We start from the raw sequence: 18,619 nt of genomic DNA on the forward strand, positions 1-18,619 counted from the left end.
GACTTGTTTGAAGTAATAAACTGAGCTCAGGCAAGCAGGAACTAAATGATTCATCTAGCCTCTAATTGATAAAGAGTGACTTATAAATTGAAGTTGGGACACTCAGAGAGACTGCAGTCTAGAGACTTATATACTATGGCGTGTACCAATTTTCTCTGAACTTGTTGGTATATACCAGCCAAGTCTGACCTCACCATATTGTAATTGCAGCTGCTCCACGTGTAGTTGGACACCTTGGGAAGGCATTTGAACGTGCTCTTGGCAGCAGCTCTACTTGTTTGTATCGGTAGGTTTCTGTTTCCCTAGTTGTTGATCTCTTTTTTGATGTTGTGGAAGTATGCGACTATTTCAGTGCTTATGATATGTTTTTATTTCATATTGAAATCTGGTTGTGTGAAGGTTGAACATGGATAAAACATGGATTGATGATAATACTAGGTAAAAACCAATTACTTTACAAATATTGAAAGTTATATATACATGTCAAATGGTATTTAACCTAAAACTTTCACATAGGCATACCAAGACATATTTGCAAGGAGTGAACGGTTTCTTAGCTTTTGCTTTTAGTAATTCTGCAGTAGGTAGCAAGATATTATGCCCTTGTAGAAAGTGTGTAAACTCATTTTGGAAAGAGGCAAGTGAAGTCCGTGAGCACTTGATATGTGATGGGTTTCTAAAAGGGTATAGAACATGGAACTTACATGGAGAAGCTAGCTCTTCTATGAATTATGGGAATTGTGATGCTGCTGAGGTCATAGAGGATTCTAGTGAGGATGATGAAATATCTGATTTGCTTAGAGACTTACCTGCTGGTCTAGATGATAGAGGAGATTTTGAAGACAATAGTTCAACTTTGGAGACTTGTCCTGAACTAGTTGCCCTTAAAAAGTTAGTAGCAGAAAATAGCAAAGAGCTATACCCAAATTGCAAGAAATATACATAGCTAAGGTTCCTAATTAGATTGCTCCACATCAAACTCCTTGGAGGATGGTCTGATAGATCTATGAACCTACTACTAGATCTACTTAATGATGCACTCCCTGAGGGTTCAAATCTACCTAGAAACTTTCATGAAGCTAAGAAATTGGTGAAATCCATTGGAGTTGGTTACAATAGTATTCATGCTTGTCCAAACGATTGTGTTCTCTACTGGAAAGAGAATGTGGATTTAAATGAGTGTCCAAAATGTGAGGTTTCTCGATGGAAATCAGATAGGAAGAGTCTAGATGGGAGACATGTGTATAAGGTTCCTAGGAAGGTTCTCCGCTACTTTCCTATAAAGAAAACACTCCAAAGGTTATTTTTATCCTCTAAAACAGGAAGTCTAACAAGATGGCATGATGAGGACCGAAAAAAGGATGGTCTACTAAGGCATCCTGCAGATTCACCTCTATGACAGGACTTTGATGAGAAGCATCTAGAATTTTCTACAGATAGTCGAAATATCCGTCTAGCATTTGCCACGGATGGGTTTAATCCATTTAGAATGAACAAGGTTAGCTATAGGTTTGGCCTGGTATTTGTATTCCACTCAATTTCCCACCTTCCATGTGCATGAAGCAGTCAAATTTCATCCTTTCTTTGCTCATTCCCGGTAAACGTGGCCCAGGGTAGTGATATGGATGTCTTTTTACAGCCACTTATTTATGATTTGTTAGATATGTTTGAAAATGGAGTTAGAACCTATGATGCTTCAAGGGGCGAGTTCTTCAAGTTGAGGGCGGCGGTGTTGTGGACTATTTCAGATTTCCTAGGTTTAGGTTATGTGCCTGGGTCTACCACATCTGGTGAAGCAGGATGTCCTGATTGCCACCAATTTACATGTTCACTTAGACTTCGTAATGGTACGAAGACTTGCTATATGGATCATCGTAGATTCTTGGATGAAAACCACCCATTTAGGTTTGATGCTGATAAATTTGGTGGTAAAACTGAGTTTAGGCCAGCACCTACACCACTTTCTGGGGAGCAAATTTTGGACTGCACTAAGGATCTTAGTACAAGTTTTGGCAAGGATCCATCTAGGAAGCAACCAACAAGAAAAAGACAGAAGGAAGAGGAGCCCTTAGTAATTTTCAAAAGGAGATCTATTAGGTTCAAACTTCCATATTGGAAAGATTTGATGCTGCGACATAATTTTGATGTCATGCACATAGGAAAAAATATGAGTGAAAGCTTAATTAACACATTCCTGGGCACCACTGAAAAGTCCAAGGACAATTTGAATTCTCGTCTAGATCTTCACCCTGTTGAAGTTGATGACCAATTTTATTTACCACCTGAACCATACACAATGAGTCTCGATGAGAAGAAATTATTTTGTCAAATACTAAAAGGGGTCAAGTTTCCTAATGGTTATGCATCTGATATACGACACAACATCCATGTTAATGAGAAAAAAATATTTGGGCTAAAGAGTCATGAGTGCCATATTATTCTTCAACACTTGCAGCCCCTTGCTGTGAGAAAAATATTGCCTGAAATGATTAGTGCAGGAGCGATTCGTATAAGTAATTTTTTCAAGAAGCTTTGCTCACCTGTCATTCGAAGAAGTGATATGGATAGTCCAGAGGCTGATATAGCTGAAACCATGAGCCTTCTTGAGGCTATATTCACTCCATCATTTTTTGATATTATGGTACACTTGATGGTACATCTTCCTGCTCAAGCAAGAATAGCTGGTCCTATCCATTTTCGTAGCATGTGGCCAGTAGAGAGGTAATTTTCTTGGTCATATAAATACTGTAACATAGTTAACATAATTTCGTAGCTAATGTTTTATAACATTATCAGTTTGCTTTGCCTTTTATTTTTGCATATAGATATCTAATGAGATTAAAGGCATATGTTCATACAAAAAGTCACCCTGAGGGATCAATTATGGAGTGGTCTATGTTCACTGAGTGCCTTACACTTTGTGCTCACTATCTACATGGTGCAACTCAAATTGTGTTGGGTTCATAAACCTAGGGTCCCTCATGGACCGGCATCCCAACAAAGGCTCGGACCAACAGACAACGTTGTAAGCAACACGCAACTCATGGGCTGGCCCAAATACCTAGACGATAGGCCAGAAGGATGATCCAATCTCCGATCGGAAGGCCTGGCCGAGGAGGAACGGCGCCCACTTCTGTACTCCGGCCCACCTCTCCGACAGAAGCAGCTCGCTTCGGTCTCTAGCCCGCCTCCGGATGGCTTCTCCGACCGAAAGGCCTGGCCTAACACCACTTCCTGACTCCGACCCGCTTCTCCAACCAGAAATACACCGAACCCCGGCTTACAGCTCCTCTCCGACTAGCGCAATCAGAGCCGACTGGGACCAACCGATCAGGGACACTCGCTCGGTAAGGACCAGGAAATAGATAGAGAAAGTAAGACAGCACACTCAAGTCAACCGCACTATCGAGGACCGTACCCTGTACACCTACAGGACAGTACCCTGCGACCTCCCTGACATGACAGAACCCAAGCAGTAGTTGTAGGCATCGACTATTTTCCCCTACAGTGTTGTAGGGCCCTATCAACTCCCATACCAGACAAATACGGTAAGGCTCCCCCACGTGCTTCTGAGGCATTGATAGTGTTGTGGGTGTCGGCATTTACCGTACCAGGCGAACATGGTAAAACCCCATGTATGCCTCTTGGCATCAACAGTATGGCAGGCACCGACGTCTGCCATACCTGAAGAAGACAACACAACCTCCCACAGTGCATTTAACATTCAACAGTATTGTGGGCGCCTACCATCATCCTGTACCCACCGGTGTGGGCAACAAGCCTTAGTAGCATACGTACTCTCTTCCCTCTCACTTGTAAGGCCATCCCCTTCATCTATAAAAGGGGATGAGCTCTCTCCCAACAGATAAGTTGATTCAGATCGATCAAGTTCACATAGCACATAGCAGATCTCCCGTCACTCTCGGCCCCTCTGACCAGAGTTTGACCGGACCTCTTGTACACCCCATCTTTCTCCTTCTCGTTTGTAACCCCACTGAAACTTCGAGCACCTGGGACTTCAGGAATAAAGTCACCGACCTGACTCAAACTGGATGTAGAGCACATTGCCTGAACCAGTATAAACCCTGTGTCATTGAGTGTTAGGCCACCTTTGATCACAATGTATGGCAAAACTACATATATTTATGTGTTCGTCACTTTCTGCACCGATAGTTGGCGCCGCCTGTGGGGAAGACGCTAGTACGTTCAACACCCTTTGGTCATCGGATGGCCCATTTTTCTAGCCACCTTCGCCATGGTAGGCTCAAGCGATACGACTTCGCTTCGGCTCACTAGAGTTTCCCTGCACTTCCCCCATTGGGATGTGGGTTCCACCCGTCTTCGAAGCTGTCCCAGGCCTTCCTCTTTGGAAGCCTAGACTTCGTCGCCGACTGGTTCGGCATACTACACCTCTGTGAGGAGGCACTCGTTCTGGCTGCCCAGTCGGAGGTGCGCTCTCCATCGGCTTTGGGACGCATGATGACTTCAACGATGAGGCACCTACGCTTCATTCGAGCAAACTCTCTGCTCAAACCCGGCTGTGAGTAATGTACATACCGTTATTTACACTCTATTTACTATCTCTCACCGATTATCTAGAGGGACCTTATTGTCCACACCATAAACACCGTACGACCGGTTCCCCTACACTTTGATTCAGCATTCACATACGTCGGCCCAAACCCATTTCCAAGACTCAATGTTTATTTTTCCATAACTCAATGGCCGATGCGACACCACGATTATTGATTAAAACAAACTTTTAGAGCCGATTGCTTGAACCGGCTGTTGGCCTTCATTATTAATCCCGATGAAGCCTCCTTCCCATGTTTTGCCAGAAAGGCATTTGAAGTCTCCTAATTCCCAAAACACTGGATCGGCTTGTTGCGATGCTCATAGACTCATCAGCGCGAACCATCTCGACATCATCCCCATGCCATTGAATCAAACATTGATGCATGGTTGATGGCATGCAACAGTTTGTGTGAATCTAGTTACGACCGAGGAGTAAAATATATGAGCCTTTTCCATCGATGACAAAGAACGTGGTGAGCAGAGTTTTACTCCCGATTATCAACTCGATGTTTATTGCCCCTCGGGTCTTAGATGTATTCCCTCTGAAGTCTCTAAGCATCATGTCGGTCTCAAGCAAATCTCTTGGTCCCTTGCCAAGCTTACAAAAAGTAGTGTAAGGCATAAGATTGATAGAAGCACCTCCGTCCACTAACATTTTGTTCATCGGCTTCCCATCAACAAAACCTTTCATGTATAAAGCCTTCAAGTGTCGATGTTTGATTGACTTATCAAATATCACTTGGTGTGTACCCATCAACTTGGCAACCATCTCTTCATACTCTGATTCATTGAAGTCTGAGCAAACTTCCTGATCTGTCTGGAGCTCTAAATTCTGATGGCAACAGAAAAGTCATTTGGATATTAGCCGATGATTCTTTCTTATCAGCTATTTGCTTGGTACGCCACACTTGAGTTTTACCAGATGGCTTGAGCCTATTCCATCTCCTTATTCCTTAGGCATTGACTCTTCTTTTCTGGCTTCTTGTTAAACCTCTAGGGCACCATTAGCCTTCCTACCAAACATGTTCCCTCTAGTTGCTTCCTTCTTCATGATCAGCCCAGTCTTGGTCAACAACTCTTTTTCCTAGTCGATCATGAATACTTTTATTTTTTAAGTACTGATCCATGTTATTATGATGATATGCATCCTAGGCATGGATAGACTGGCGGTTGACTTGAGATTGCCTAAACTTCCAATATTGATTGCTGCATTCTAGACAGTTATGTCTGGTAGGCAATTTCAAACCTTCGTTCCAGCTGGTATCTGAAGAAAGTACAATTCCAGTGTGATTCGGCTCGCTTCCTTTCATACCTCTCTTCTTCCAGTTGACGCTAGTATTCTTGATCCTCTAATCATCGTTGATAATCTTTTTTCCTCTACCGCTGCCACTTGTTTAATATGATCCAAGATGTGACTCGCGGCTTTGTCGCTCCATCCTTTGACAGTTTCCCCTATTCATATTGGCTCCTCTACTGATTATGACATTTTCTAATCTCTCTGTATTCATCAGCCAATATTTGCATCTTGGGATCAACTGTTCCAGCTTCTCTCGATATGGCCGATGTTAGGACCTTAGTTTTTCCTTTAAATAGCCCAACATCAACCATATTTTGATCTCCTGGGAAAGGATTATCATCCACCTTCATCTTCCGAGGTGTATCAAACTTGAGCCTTCCTTGCTGAATAGCCCTCTGTATATGCTGCCGGAAAATTCTGCATTCATTGGTGGATTGAGAAGTAGCATTATGAAACTTGTAGAACTTCTTATTCTTCAATAGTTCAGGGGGGAACATAACATGATTGTCCGGCAATTTGATCTGGCCCTTCTCAAGTAAGAAGTCAAAGAGCTTGTCTGATTTTGTGACATCAAAGTCATAGCTCTCCTCGACTCCTCTTCCCTAAGGATTTGGCACCATTACTGTCTTCTTGCCCCAATTCCATTCAGCTACAGCAACCTCCTCTTCTTCATCTTCATAGCTATCATCTGCTGAGTATGGATCGTAAGCTTCGGCTATGGTGGTACTCTTCTGGAATCAGGTATCTCTGCGCATACTCTAGGAATTGGCTATTGAGCGCTGCTACTCGTTGAGCCAATTGACCCAAGTTGCCAAATTCTTGTCCTAGCAGCTTTTCTTTCTACATTGGTAACATTCCTTGGATAGCTAAAACAGCTAGCTAATCATCGGCCAAGTTCAATGAGAAGCACAAGTTCCTAGTCTCTCAGAATCTTTGAAGAAACTCAATGCCCGATTTATTAGTCCTCTATCTCATGGTTGTCAAATTAGTTATCTTATTTTCTCTAGTCCTAGTGTAAAAATATGTATGAAACTTCTTTTCTAGGTCAGCCCAATTAGCAATAGAGTTGACTGGTAGTGACGAAACCAAGTGAAGGCTGGCCCTAATAGGGATAAGGAGAAGAAACGAACTCGATGGGCATCCTCAACTGACACTTCACCCAATTGTGTAAGATACCGACTGACATGTTCTATTGTGCTTGTACTGTCTTGACCGTTGAACTTGGCGAACTCTGGGAGCCTGTAATTTGTAGAAAGAGCGACCAAATAATACCATTCTAGATATGGGTGTTTGTAAGAAAAGGTCAGCCCCTTTGGCTTTAGACTGAACTGATTCTTCATCATCTCAGTCACCTTCAGCAGCAACTCAGTCAGCTTGCGGATTTGAGTTTCTCAGTACTTGCTGACCCATTTGTGGATTGAAATCCCACGTGCCTTGATATCCTAGATTTGGACATCATATGGAGGGTGTTATAATCTGTGCCATAGTGATAGCCTTGTGGAATCTCAATCTATTGGGTCCTTTGCTGGCTCGCTGCTTGAAGTCTCTGATTATAGACATAAGGATCTATATCTCTATGGATCCTTTGAATCGATGGTGCTATTTTTTGAGCCGACGACGGTATGTGGCCTGATGTGCTAAAATTGATAACCTGATTCTGACATTGCCCCGCCAGGCTGTTGCACATGCTATATTGACGGTCCAGGATTGTACTGTATCTGATTCATAGTAGTATCTGGAGTTTATTTAGATGAACCTTGAAGTGTCTGGACGTCACCATTATCAGCTGGTGCTGCTTCTTGATGGCTAGAACTAACTTGATTAGTCCCTTGAGTTGACGGATCTAGAATGTTGTAACAAGTCAATCCAACCTGACCAATTGGAATTCCATGAATCGCCTCTTTCATGGTGTTGTGAAATGCGTCAATGAAAGCTTCATTGCGGCTTGATATGGCATCATGAATAGATTTGTCTATGGCCTCCGTAAAGAAACACCTATCTTCAGCTTCGACTGTATCTGTCTGCCCATGTAGTAGAACTCTTGATAGTGAAATTTCTGAATAATTGTGCTGTCACGTGTTTTGGTGTAGAACAACAAACACTTCTTCTAAAATTCTTCTGTAGCTTTGCTGATGGTATCCTTATCTTCATCAGGTAGGTCTTCATAATGTACCATAAGGATGTTGTCGTTGTTGTGAGCCACCATGACGATTGTTGGGTCCCATCGGGCATGCCAGAAACGTGTGTCGACACAAAATTTTCATCTCCATGCCGAGGACACATGCAGCAATCCAGAAGGGTCTGCTCGATGGAGCAGATCCGCCTAGCTTCAGCGCAAGGGTGGTCAATCCTACGCAATTCCTCCCGAGACTGTGCCAGTCAATTTGACCCTGTAATTGACAAGGAGAGAAAGCTCATCAGTAATTAAGGGCAGAACATGCCGATGTTGCTAGACAGTTCTGAATGTGCGGCTCTGAGAGCTGATATGAGAGGAGATCAACTAAATAGTCGATTCCAGCATATTCATAAGAATAAATCGATTAAAGCTCATGGGTTCGTATAAGAAGAATCGGTTATCATTAAGGATAAATATTATTTAAGCAAATATTAATCAATGGCAATAAGATATCAATGATGATCGGTTTATACTGAGCCAATGATTACAAGTAACCGAACTCCTTTTTATATAAAGAGACAATTCAATACCACTTAACCATTTAATAAAGATAATCTAATGAACATGTTAGATCTCATCCATCGCCATGACTAGTGGGGCATGAGGCAGAATCATACAGGCCGTAGTAACAACAATAGACTCGACGACCCTAACTCATTACTAATATCAGTGGGGCATGAGGCAGAATCATGCAGGCCGTAATACAATAATAAGATCATGGGGCTAACATATCTTTCAACTTATCTCTACTTCAATGATCTCGTAATGTGAACTGTTTCTGAAAGCACTTGATATCGGCTAAACAGCCTGATTCAGGCATAGCACACAGTTAAGGTCATGCCTCCTCAGGAATGGGTCTACCAACTAACGATCCCCACTCCATGGTGCCAACAGTGGGGTGAGAGGCAAAATCCCATAGGCCATGATGACAGGCCATGGAACGGTTTTCATTAACCAATAGATCTACTCGAGATCGGACATGCCTTAACCGCATGCTATGCACTGATTAAGATTGATGTAAAACAGCCGATAAAAGCATAATTCATCATTTAAGGTGTAGATTAGATTAACTTTAAATTAGAAAATGATGAGTTAAACAAGATATAAGGCCGATCCAGATCAATCTCAATCGGGCAAAGTGATATTACTGTAATTAAACAAACGATGAAAGCGATAAGCAATATCGGTAACTTAATGAATCTACCAAAGACTGCCATACTAATGTAGAGCCGATAACTTGACCTTGATCTAATTCAAGCAGTGGGGTGTGAGGCAGAATCACACAGGACATACTTGAATTAGACAAGAGTCGATAACTAGCCTATACTAGAGTCATAGTGGGGATCGACCGGATCGATACAGCCATACGAACAGAGGTATAAACCATGACTGGTACTTACAGACAAGCAGTGGAGGTCGACCGGATCAATGCAGCCGTACTCGCTGAAGAACTCAGCCGAGATCTACTCTACTCCTACTTCCTAAGGGGTGGCCGGAGCCGAAAAAAGTAATTAACTTGTATTTGATTGATTGTTGTCCTTTTACAATAGCCGGGGTTTAGTATTTATACCCGGAGCCTAAAACGAACCATATTCGAGTATGACTCAATACTAATCTTTGGCATAATGAAAATATTCCTAATTTAAGATAACTTGGACTCTAATCTTTCCCTTTTTGTAGAGTCTAGCATGTCTCGTCCTAGCGGCAATCATAGCCTCTGTTGTTATCTACTGGCGCTATTTGAAGAAAGCCGATTCTAGTGCTACATCCGAATCAGCTGGTTTCGATCTGCATGCAATTGATTCCTTGCTGACATGATTTTGGGAGCTCTCGAGCTTCTGAGATCCTCCTTCCAAATTCTGGTGTAAACAGAATCCTGAGAAATATGTTTTTGGGGTTCCAAAGGGGAAGCTGCTAGGATATATCGTGTCTGAGCATGATATCAAGGCCAACCCTGAAAAGATCACTGGCCATCTCCAACATGGGCCCTATACGCAATGTTAAGGGTGTGCAAAGGCTCACCGGCTGTCTAGGCTGCCCTGAGCCGATTCATCTCTCGGCTGGGCGAATGGGGGATGCCACTCTACAAGCTCCTCAAAAAGATGGATGCCTTTGCCTAGCACTGAGGAAGCTCAGTAAGCTCTGGAGAGCCTCAAAGCAGTCCCTGACATTGACCCCAATCCTTGTCGCTCCTAAACGGGGAGAACCCCTCCTCCTCTATGTCGCGGTCAGCAACCATGTGGTAAGCACCGCCCTGGTCGTCGAAAGGGAGATGTCGGGACACCACCTTAAGGTCTAGTGGCCACTGTACTTCATCGATGAAGTACTCACCGACCCCAAGGTTTGGTACCCCTAGGTGTAGAAACTCATGTACGTCGTGTTGATGGTGACCTGGAAGCTCCTGCACTACTTCACCGACCACAAAGTCACGATCATCACTTCATACCCGCTCAGGAGACATCGTCCACAACCGCGATGCCATGGGACTGGATCTCCAAGTGGGCACTCGAACTCATGGGCCACGACATCAAGTATATCCCCCGTACTACCATTAAGTCTCAAGGTCTCGCAGATTTTGTTGTCGAATGGATGGAGGTCCAGCTATCCGACCCTAGACGTCACCCACGAGTACTGGACAATGTACTTCGATGGGTCTATCATGGCGCTCGACTCAGGGGCTAGAGTGGTTATGATCTCCCCTAGATAGGAGTAGGCTCTGCTATGCCATTCGCCTCCACTTTTTAGCCTTAAACAATGCCATGGAGTACGAGGCCCTCATCAATGGACTATGCATCACCATCGAACTTGGTGCTACGTGACTCTACGTTCGCAATGACTCAGAGCTGGTCGTCGATCAAGTCATGAAGGAGTCCTCCTACAAAAGCCCCCTCATGGTAGCATACTGCCAAGAGGTGTGCAAGCTCGAGGACAAATTCTAGGGAATCAGGTTGCATCATGTCCCCCGAAAGGACAATGATGCCGTCAATTTCTTCAAAAAATTGGCCACCAGGCAAGATCCATCTTCGACCGGGATCTTCATCAATGATCTCCACATGTCATCTACCCGCATCATGGAAGGTCCGATCCAGACACACCCCGATGCCAAGCCGGCGCTCGGGGGCTCCAACCCTAGTGCCTCTATGACGACATCACCCACTGACGCCACCGTATTAGCACTCGATCAAACCGACTGGCGAGCACCGCTACTTGCTTACCTCCTCGAGGAGGTTCTCCCACCCGAAAGGACTGAAGCCCAATGGATCGCTCGACGTACCAAGACCTTCATCGTGCTCAGTGACAAACTCTACAAATGGAATCCATCGGGGGTACTCATGAAGTGCATCCACACCAACTAGGGGAAGCAGCTAGCTCCTCGAGGTCCATGTTAGGATCTGCGGACATCATATGGCCCTGAGGTCGCTGGTTGGAAAAGCCTTTCGCCAAGGTTTTTACTAGCCCACCACACTACAAAATGCAGAGGACTGTCATCCATAGGTGTGAGGGATGCCAATTATATGCTCGGCAAACTCATTTGCTGGCACAGGAGCTTCAAACCGTCCCCATCACCTAGCCATTCATGGTCTAGGGCCTCGACATGGTAGGACCCCTCAAAAAGGGTCCTGAGCAGCTTTACTCACCTACTCATAGTAGTCGACAAGTTCACCAAGTGGATAGAGGCTAAGCCCATCACCAACATCCGCTCGGAAGAGGTGGTCAAATTCTTCCTCGACATCATCTACCGGTTTGGTGTTCCTAACTATATCATCACTGACCATGGGACTAACTTTACCTGAGAAGAAGTTCCTAGATTTCAAGTGATGGATATGACATCAGAATTGACTAGGCCTCAGTTGGACACCCATGTACTAACGGTCAGGTCGAGTGTGCCAATGGCATGGTCCTCCAAGGACTTAAGCCACGCATCTTCAACCGACTCAACAAGTACGCCGGGCGATGGGTTGTAGAGGTCCCAGCGATCCTCTAGAGCCTAAGAATGCCCCCAAACCAATCCATAGGGTTCACACCCTTCTTCTTGGCCTACGGAGCTGAAGCAGTGCTGCCCTCCGACCATGACCATGGCGCCCCAAGAGTGAAGGCTTTCGATCATGACTGAGCCACGGGGGCTCAGCAAGACATAGTCGACCTACTTGAGGAGGCCCACGAGACGACTGTCATCCGCTCCACTCGCTACCAACAAACTCTCTATAGGTACCACGAAAGGAAGATCAGGGGAGGATGCTCGAAGTCGGTGATCTCATGCTCCGGAGGACCCAATCAACGAAGGAAAAACACAAGCTCTCTCCACCATAGGAAGGACCCTATATAGTAACTGAAGTGATCTGACTAGGCACCTACTGACTAGAGGACAACAATGGCAACATTCTCACCAACACTTGGAACATTGAATAGCTACATCGTTTTCCCCCTAAATTTTGGTCTTACCGCTTTCTAGTCAAACACTTGCTCCTGTAAAACACCCTAGCCCTAACATTTTCAGCCTAGGTTGCTCAGGGGCTCCATGAGGGTACAATCCTAAATACTATCTTTCTTTTTTACTATCACATGGTAAAAACGTTTTACCTGAAACAAAAGGGCATTCCATTCCTTTAATTACCCTACGTAACTTTGTTCTTACTCCCAACCAAACGCACCCCGCCATGACCTATGGTTACGAGTAGCTGAGCCCCACGGGCCATGCCTAGGTTCTTAAAAGCTATAGCCTATGGAACGAATGGGCAGGTGCAAAAAAGAAAGGATAAAAACAAAGCTATGCTAGGATAAAAAATAAAGAAAGGATAGTGATTCAATCACAAAAACAGAACTGATGTATTCATTGATATAAAAAACTATTCACATGGGGGGCTCCCCCAAACTTAATGATTACATTTGTTGACTACTTCTACTCTAAATACTACTAGTGGCCGCTCAGCGGCATCAGCTGATGCCAAAGGAGAAGCCATGGGCCCTGCCTAGTTCCACTCCCTCGACTCCGGTGAACGCAATGGGTACCTCAAGGACCCCTGCTCGGTTCCGCTCCCTTGACTTCGGCGAGCGCAATGGGTACCTCAAGGGCGTCGCACCCATAGATGCTCAACAAAAGTGCATGGAGCCCCTGACCTTCTCATGCAGTCGAGGTAGCTCCTAGGTAGGGATGCTGCCGGCTGAGGTATGGCCACTGTGGCTAGAAGATATCTCATCAAACTTTATGAACTGGCCAACCTGAGTAGTTGTAGGCATGGAACCTTCCACCAGCACAATCCTAGGCAACTTCCCCTCTGACAAAGCTCACTCAATGAAGATCCACTAGAAAGAGTCCACGCGTGGCTCCATCCCGAAAAAGGCCTCACTAGATGAATCCAATGCGCCACCTCCTCCGGCGAAAGTCGCCCCTTCTTAGGTAGAGACGGCCAGCACCGCCTTGGGTAGCCTCTAGCTCGACATTGCGCTCTAGATTCACAAAGGGATCTAGTGAGTCCTCCCCCTAGCTTACCCTCTCTCTCACTTCAGAACCGTTGCAGCATACAGGCACTCTCGGTGAGGAGGAAGAAGGAGGAAAGGCAATAGTTGGAGAATAGGTAAAGGACTGCGATGGGAAGCCCTCTCCCTTCCCCTATTTAAGGAGGAAACATGACTAGCTAAAGAAGGGCAAAGGATCAGAGCGAAAAAACTCTCTCCCTTCCCCCATTCAATGCGGATGGGAAACGATGGGACGCGCCCTGACCGATGGGATGCACACTGATTCGACGGAACGATGTCCTGGTCAGACGAGACATGGCCTGGGTATGGCCCACCACTACCGCACACTGGGTGCAAGAACCAAAGCGCCACCACACGCAAGCGGCCCTCTACCTTCCTAGGCGGGACTTGGAAAGACCCAACTACGGGATCTCCGCCCAAGAGAGACCATCGGGCTCCCTAAAGTTAAATCGAATGGCTCTAGAAAATGCCGAGAGACAGGTAAGGAGGAAAGGGATGCCCCATGTGGGCCATGTAGACTCCATCACAAACGACGAGCATGGATCCCGGTCAGACATTTCTGATTGAAGCTCTTCAAACCCCGTCACTCGAGTAATCAAGGTAAATTACCTAACCCCACTATTTCTTTATATATAATCATTCATACATCCATACACGCATTCATTCTATACGCCTGTGCCCCCTGAACAATTCGGGCCTGAATCGCCCAGGGGCTCGGGAACTAAAGCATTGCACATGTGGCTAAATGCATCACAATGCTCCTATTGCGTCATGAAGTGGTAGTTGCCTTATTCAACATAAGCAACGACTGACTAGGGTTCAAAGGCCAGCCCATGAAGGGCTCAAGGCCGCCTCGCATCAAACAGAGCTAGGGGAGAAAACATAGACGAGCCTCGTGTGGCGCTCGCCTAGTCTGCCCCGAAGCAGACAGGGTCATCTCAATCTTCTTGTTCAACCTAAACCTCTACCAAACCCATCGAATCTCCATCTAGGGGAGGCCAGTGGGCCCCCTGGGTCAGTCTCTGGAATGACCCAGGCATCTGCCGATCCCATCATGAACGACGGACCCTGGATTCCACTCGATCATACCCGTTAGCGAGCTCACCGAGCGCGTCACTCAAGCCCAAGCGATTGAGGCAAGCGACAAAGCTCAGCCCCTCCGATTGTGAGAAACCGAGAACGGGGTAATGCACAAAACTCAAACCAACCCCTACCAAACCCAACGGGGCTTAGGGGCTCAAGACACCTAAAACTACCTTGGCTGCATGGGCTACACTGACGCTAGGATCCACAAGCACCGTCTTGCCCAATCCCTAAACTAACTACCTCAGCTACGCAGGCTGCACCGACGCCAGGATTCGCGAGCACCATCTCGCTCGATCCTAAAACTAACTGCCTTGGGTGCACGGGCTACACCGACACCAGGATCTGTGAGCACCATCTCGCTCGATCCCTAAACTGACTGCCTTGGCTATGCGGGCTGCACCGACGCTAGGATCCGTGAGCACCGTCTCGCCCGATCCCTAAACTAACTACCTTGGCTGCGCGGGCTGCACCGACGCTAGGATCCACGAGCTCTGTCTAACCTGATCCCTAAACTAACAGCCTCGGCTGTGCGGGCTACACCGATGCCAGGATCCACAAGCTCTGTCTTGCCTAGTCCCTAAACTAACTGCCTTGGCTACGTGGGCTACACCGACGCCAGGATCCACGAGCTCCGTCTCACCCGATCCCTAAACTAACTGCCTCGGCTGCACGGGCTGCACCGACGCCAGGATCCATGAGCTCCGTTCTCCCCTGATCCCTAAACTAACTGCCTTGGCTGCGCAATGACACCTTGGTTGATGACTCCATCTCGACTAAAACACACACGCACACATGCCCACTGACAAAACCCCCTAAGCGATTTGGCCCAAATCAGCCCAGAGGCTCGAGGGCTACACCCACGGGTGCGGTCACGCTCAACCGCTGACAAAACCAAAACTTCCCCCGCTGGCAACACGAAAAACCCCCTAGACAATTCTGCCCGAATCGCTCGAGGACTCAGAGGCTATACCCACGGGTCCTGCTCGCACGCATCCGCCGTCGAGACAAAAATCCCCCAAATAATTCTAGCCAAATTCGCCCGAGGGCTCAGGGGCTCCTGTCGAGTTCATAAACCCGAGGTCCCTCATGGATCGGCTTCCCAATAAAGGCTCGGCCCAACAGATAATATTGCGAGCAACACGCAACTCATGGGCTGGCCCAAATACCTAGACTGATTGGCCTAGAAGGACTGATCCAATCTTCGACCGGAAGGCCTGGCCGAGGAGGAACGGCTCCGCTTTTGACTCCGGCCCACCTCTTCGACCAGGAGCGCTCGCTTCGGTCTCTAGCCCTACCTTCAGGACGGCCTCTCCTGACCGGAACGCCTAGGCCCAACACCACTTTCGACTTTGACCTGCTTCTTCAACAGGGAATGTGTCGAATCCCTGCTTATAGCTCCTCTTCGACTAGCGCAATCAGAGCCGACTAGGACCAATCGACTGGGGACGTCCGCTCAGTAAGGACCAAGAAACAGACGGAGAAAGTAAGGCAAGCGCACTCAAGTCAACCGCACTACTGAGGACCGTACCCTATACACCTGCAGGACAGTACCCTATGACCTCCCTAACATGATAGAACCCAAGCAGTGTTGTAGACGCTGATGTTTTCCCCTACAGTGTTGTGGGCGCCATCAACTCCCATACCTGACAAATACGGTAAGGATCCCCCCACGTGCCTCTAAGGCATCGACAGTGTTGTGGGCGCCGGCATTTACCATACTAGGTGAACATGGTAAAACCCACTGTATGCCTCTTGGCATCAATAGTATGGCAGGCACTGACGTCTGCCATACCTGAAGAAGACAACACAATCTCCCACGTGCATCTAACATTCAACAGTATTGTGGGCGCCTACCATCATCCTATACCCACCTGGTGTGGGCAACAAGACTTAGTAGCATACGTACTCTCTTCCCTCTCACTTGTAAGGCCATTCCCTTCATCTATAAAAGGGGATGCACTCTCTCCCAACAGATAAGTTGATTCAGATTGATCAAGTTCACATAGCACATAGCGGAGCTCCCGTCACTCTCGGTCCCTCTAACCAGAGTCCGACCGGACCTCTTGTACACCCTATCTTTCTCCTTCTCGTTTGTAACCCCACTGCAAACTTTGAGCACCTAGGCTCAGGAATAAAGTCACCGACCAACTCAAACTAAACGTAGGGCACGTTGCCTGAACTAGTATAAACCCTGTGTCATTGAGTGCTAGGCCACCTCCGATCACAACATACGACAAAACTACAAATATTTACGTGTTGGTCACTTTCTGCACCGACAAGTTGGCTATCAAGTTCTAACCCATGAAGATTGTAGCACAATTCCTTTCTTTCGTACCATTGGTCGAGGATTGGCTGGAAAGTGCACAATGAGTATAGACCACAAGACATGGCTGCAAGCTCATAGATATGTTTTATTCAACTTTGACGATATAGGACCATACTTGGAGTAAGGCATCTAAATTATTTTTACATTTCACATGATCAATTACTTAAGACATTCTAAACTGATAAAATGGTATGTACAGCAAGCATGCTCACTACCTATCCTCAATTGGTCTTCGAAGTAAACGAGACATCAACCGCATGCATCATGAATCATTTCATGAGTGGTTTAGGTTGCATGTAAGTAAGAAGAAAACTCAGCAAATGTAACTTCAGATGTATTTCATATTTAGATTCATAGAAATTTGTCATAATCATAGGTGGAAGAGATGAGTGAGGAAGCAACAGATGAGATTAAGATATTGGCGAAGGGGCCAATGATGACTACACAGAAATATAGTAGCTATACCATAAGTGGAATGAAGTTCCACACAAAATCCTATGATGAGGGTAGAGCTATTCAGAATAGTGGGGTTGTTGTAGTTGCAGAGTCAGCAAACTTTGAGAGGGGCAATAATGATCAGATTATAATAGGAAAGAAAATCTATTATGGTGTTATAAAGGAAATTCTTGAACTGAACTACCAACACAAAGGAAATGTGGTGCTTTTCATGTGTGATTGGGTTGATAACCGTGTGCAGGATAAATGAGTAAAAACTGATCAATTTGGGGCCACAAGTGTCAACTTTAAGCATTTATTCAATACAAGCTGAAAAGATATCAGATGACCCTTTCATTCTAGCTTCACAAGCACTTCAAGTATACTACGTTCCTGATCAGGTTGATACTGAGCAGGGCTGCTGCTGTTCAATCAACACCTAGTGGTTCATATAACTTGGATAATTTGGAGATTGAACATACCGATAATGATAATGGACAAGTTATGCCTTCTGTGATTGATCTAAGTGGCACCGTGACTGTGGATATTATTAATGGGGTTATCCCTTCTGTTAGAACTAACCTAGATGGTGTAATTGTTGATAAAAAAATCTAAAAATGGTTCGAGAAAGAAAGTATTGTTTAAATTGTATTGCTGCTATAATTTTCCTAATGCTTGCTTGCAAAAATTAATGATTTATTTGTTTCCCAGTGATTGCTGATTTGTTTGGCATTTTTCTGGAGGAAAAATGGCAAGCTCTAGAAGAAACAATACTTGTGCCCTTCTCAACATGTATGAACAGCAGAGGAATGCAAACATTGCAATTATTGATGCGAAGCTACAATCTCTTAATATCCCTAGGATGACAAAAGAGCAGAATGATCAACCTAAGACAAGGAAAAAGGTTATAAAGAACTTTGTTGTTAGTGTTTGCATATTTCATGACAAGTATTTAATTATACCACCGTGTTACTTGCAGAGAACTCACACAGTTGCTGCTGAAATGGAAGCCCGTAATTTGCGCCCAAGGCCACCAAGAAATTCTGTTGAGAATGCAAATGAGGAGATTGATGAAGATCTGGATTGTGAACCAAATGGGGATTTTTTATGTGCCAATGAAGGTATTATTCCTTGTCTTTTGTTATATCTTCAGCAAAATCATATCTTGCCATTCTAGTTGTTTCTCATGTTTAAAGTTTCTTGTTACAGATGTTCAGACTAGCCCACGCAAGAAAAGGGGAGGGAG

The 18,619-nt window shown here is 45.6% G+C and overlaps 1 pseudogene; it reads left to right on the plus strand.

The window, feature by feature from the left end:
* The first annotated feature begins 487 nt into the window (after window positions 1–487).
* LOC136511007 (uncharacterized) lies at window positions 488–18,595 on the plus strand (annotated as a pseudogene).
* The last annotated feature ends 24 nt before the right edge of the window (window positions 18,596–18,619 follow it).

The sequence above is a fragment of the Miscanthus floridulus genome, chromosome 16, assembly GCF_019320115.1.
Source record: "Miscanthus floridulus cultivar M001 chromosome 16, ASM1932011v1, whole genome shotgun sequence".
Classification (NCBI taxonomy): domain Eukaryota; kingdom Viridiplantae; phylum Streptophyta; class Magnoliopsida; order Poales; family Poaceae; genus Miscanthus; species Miscanthus floridulus.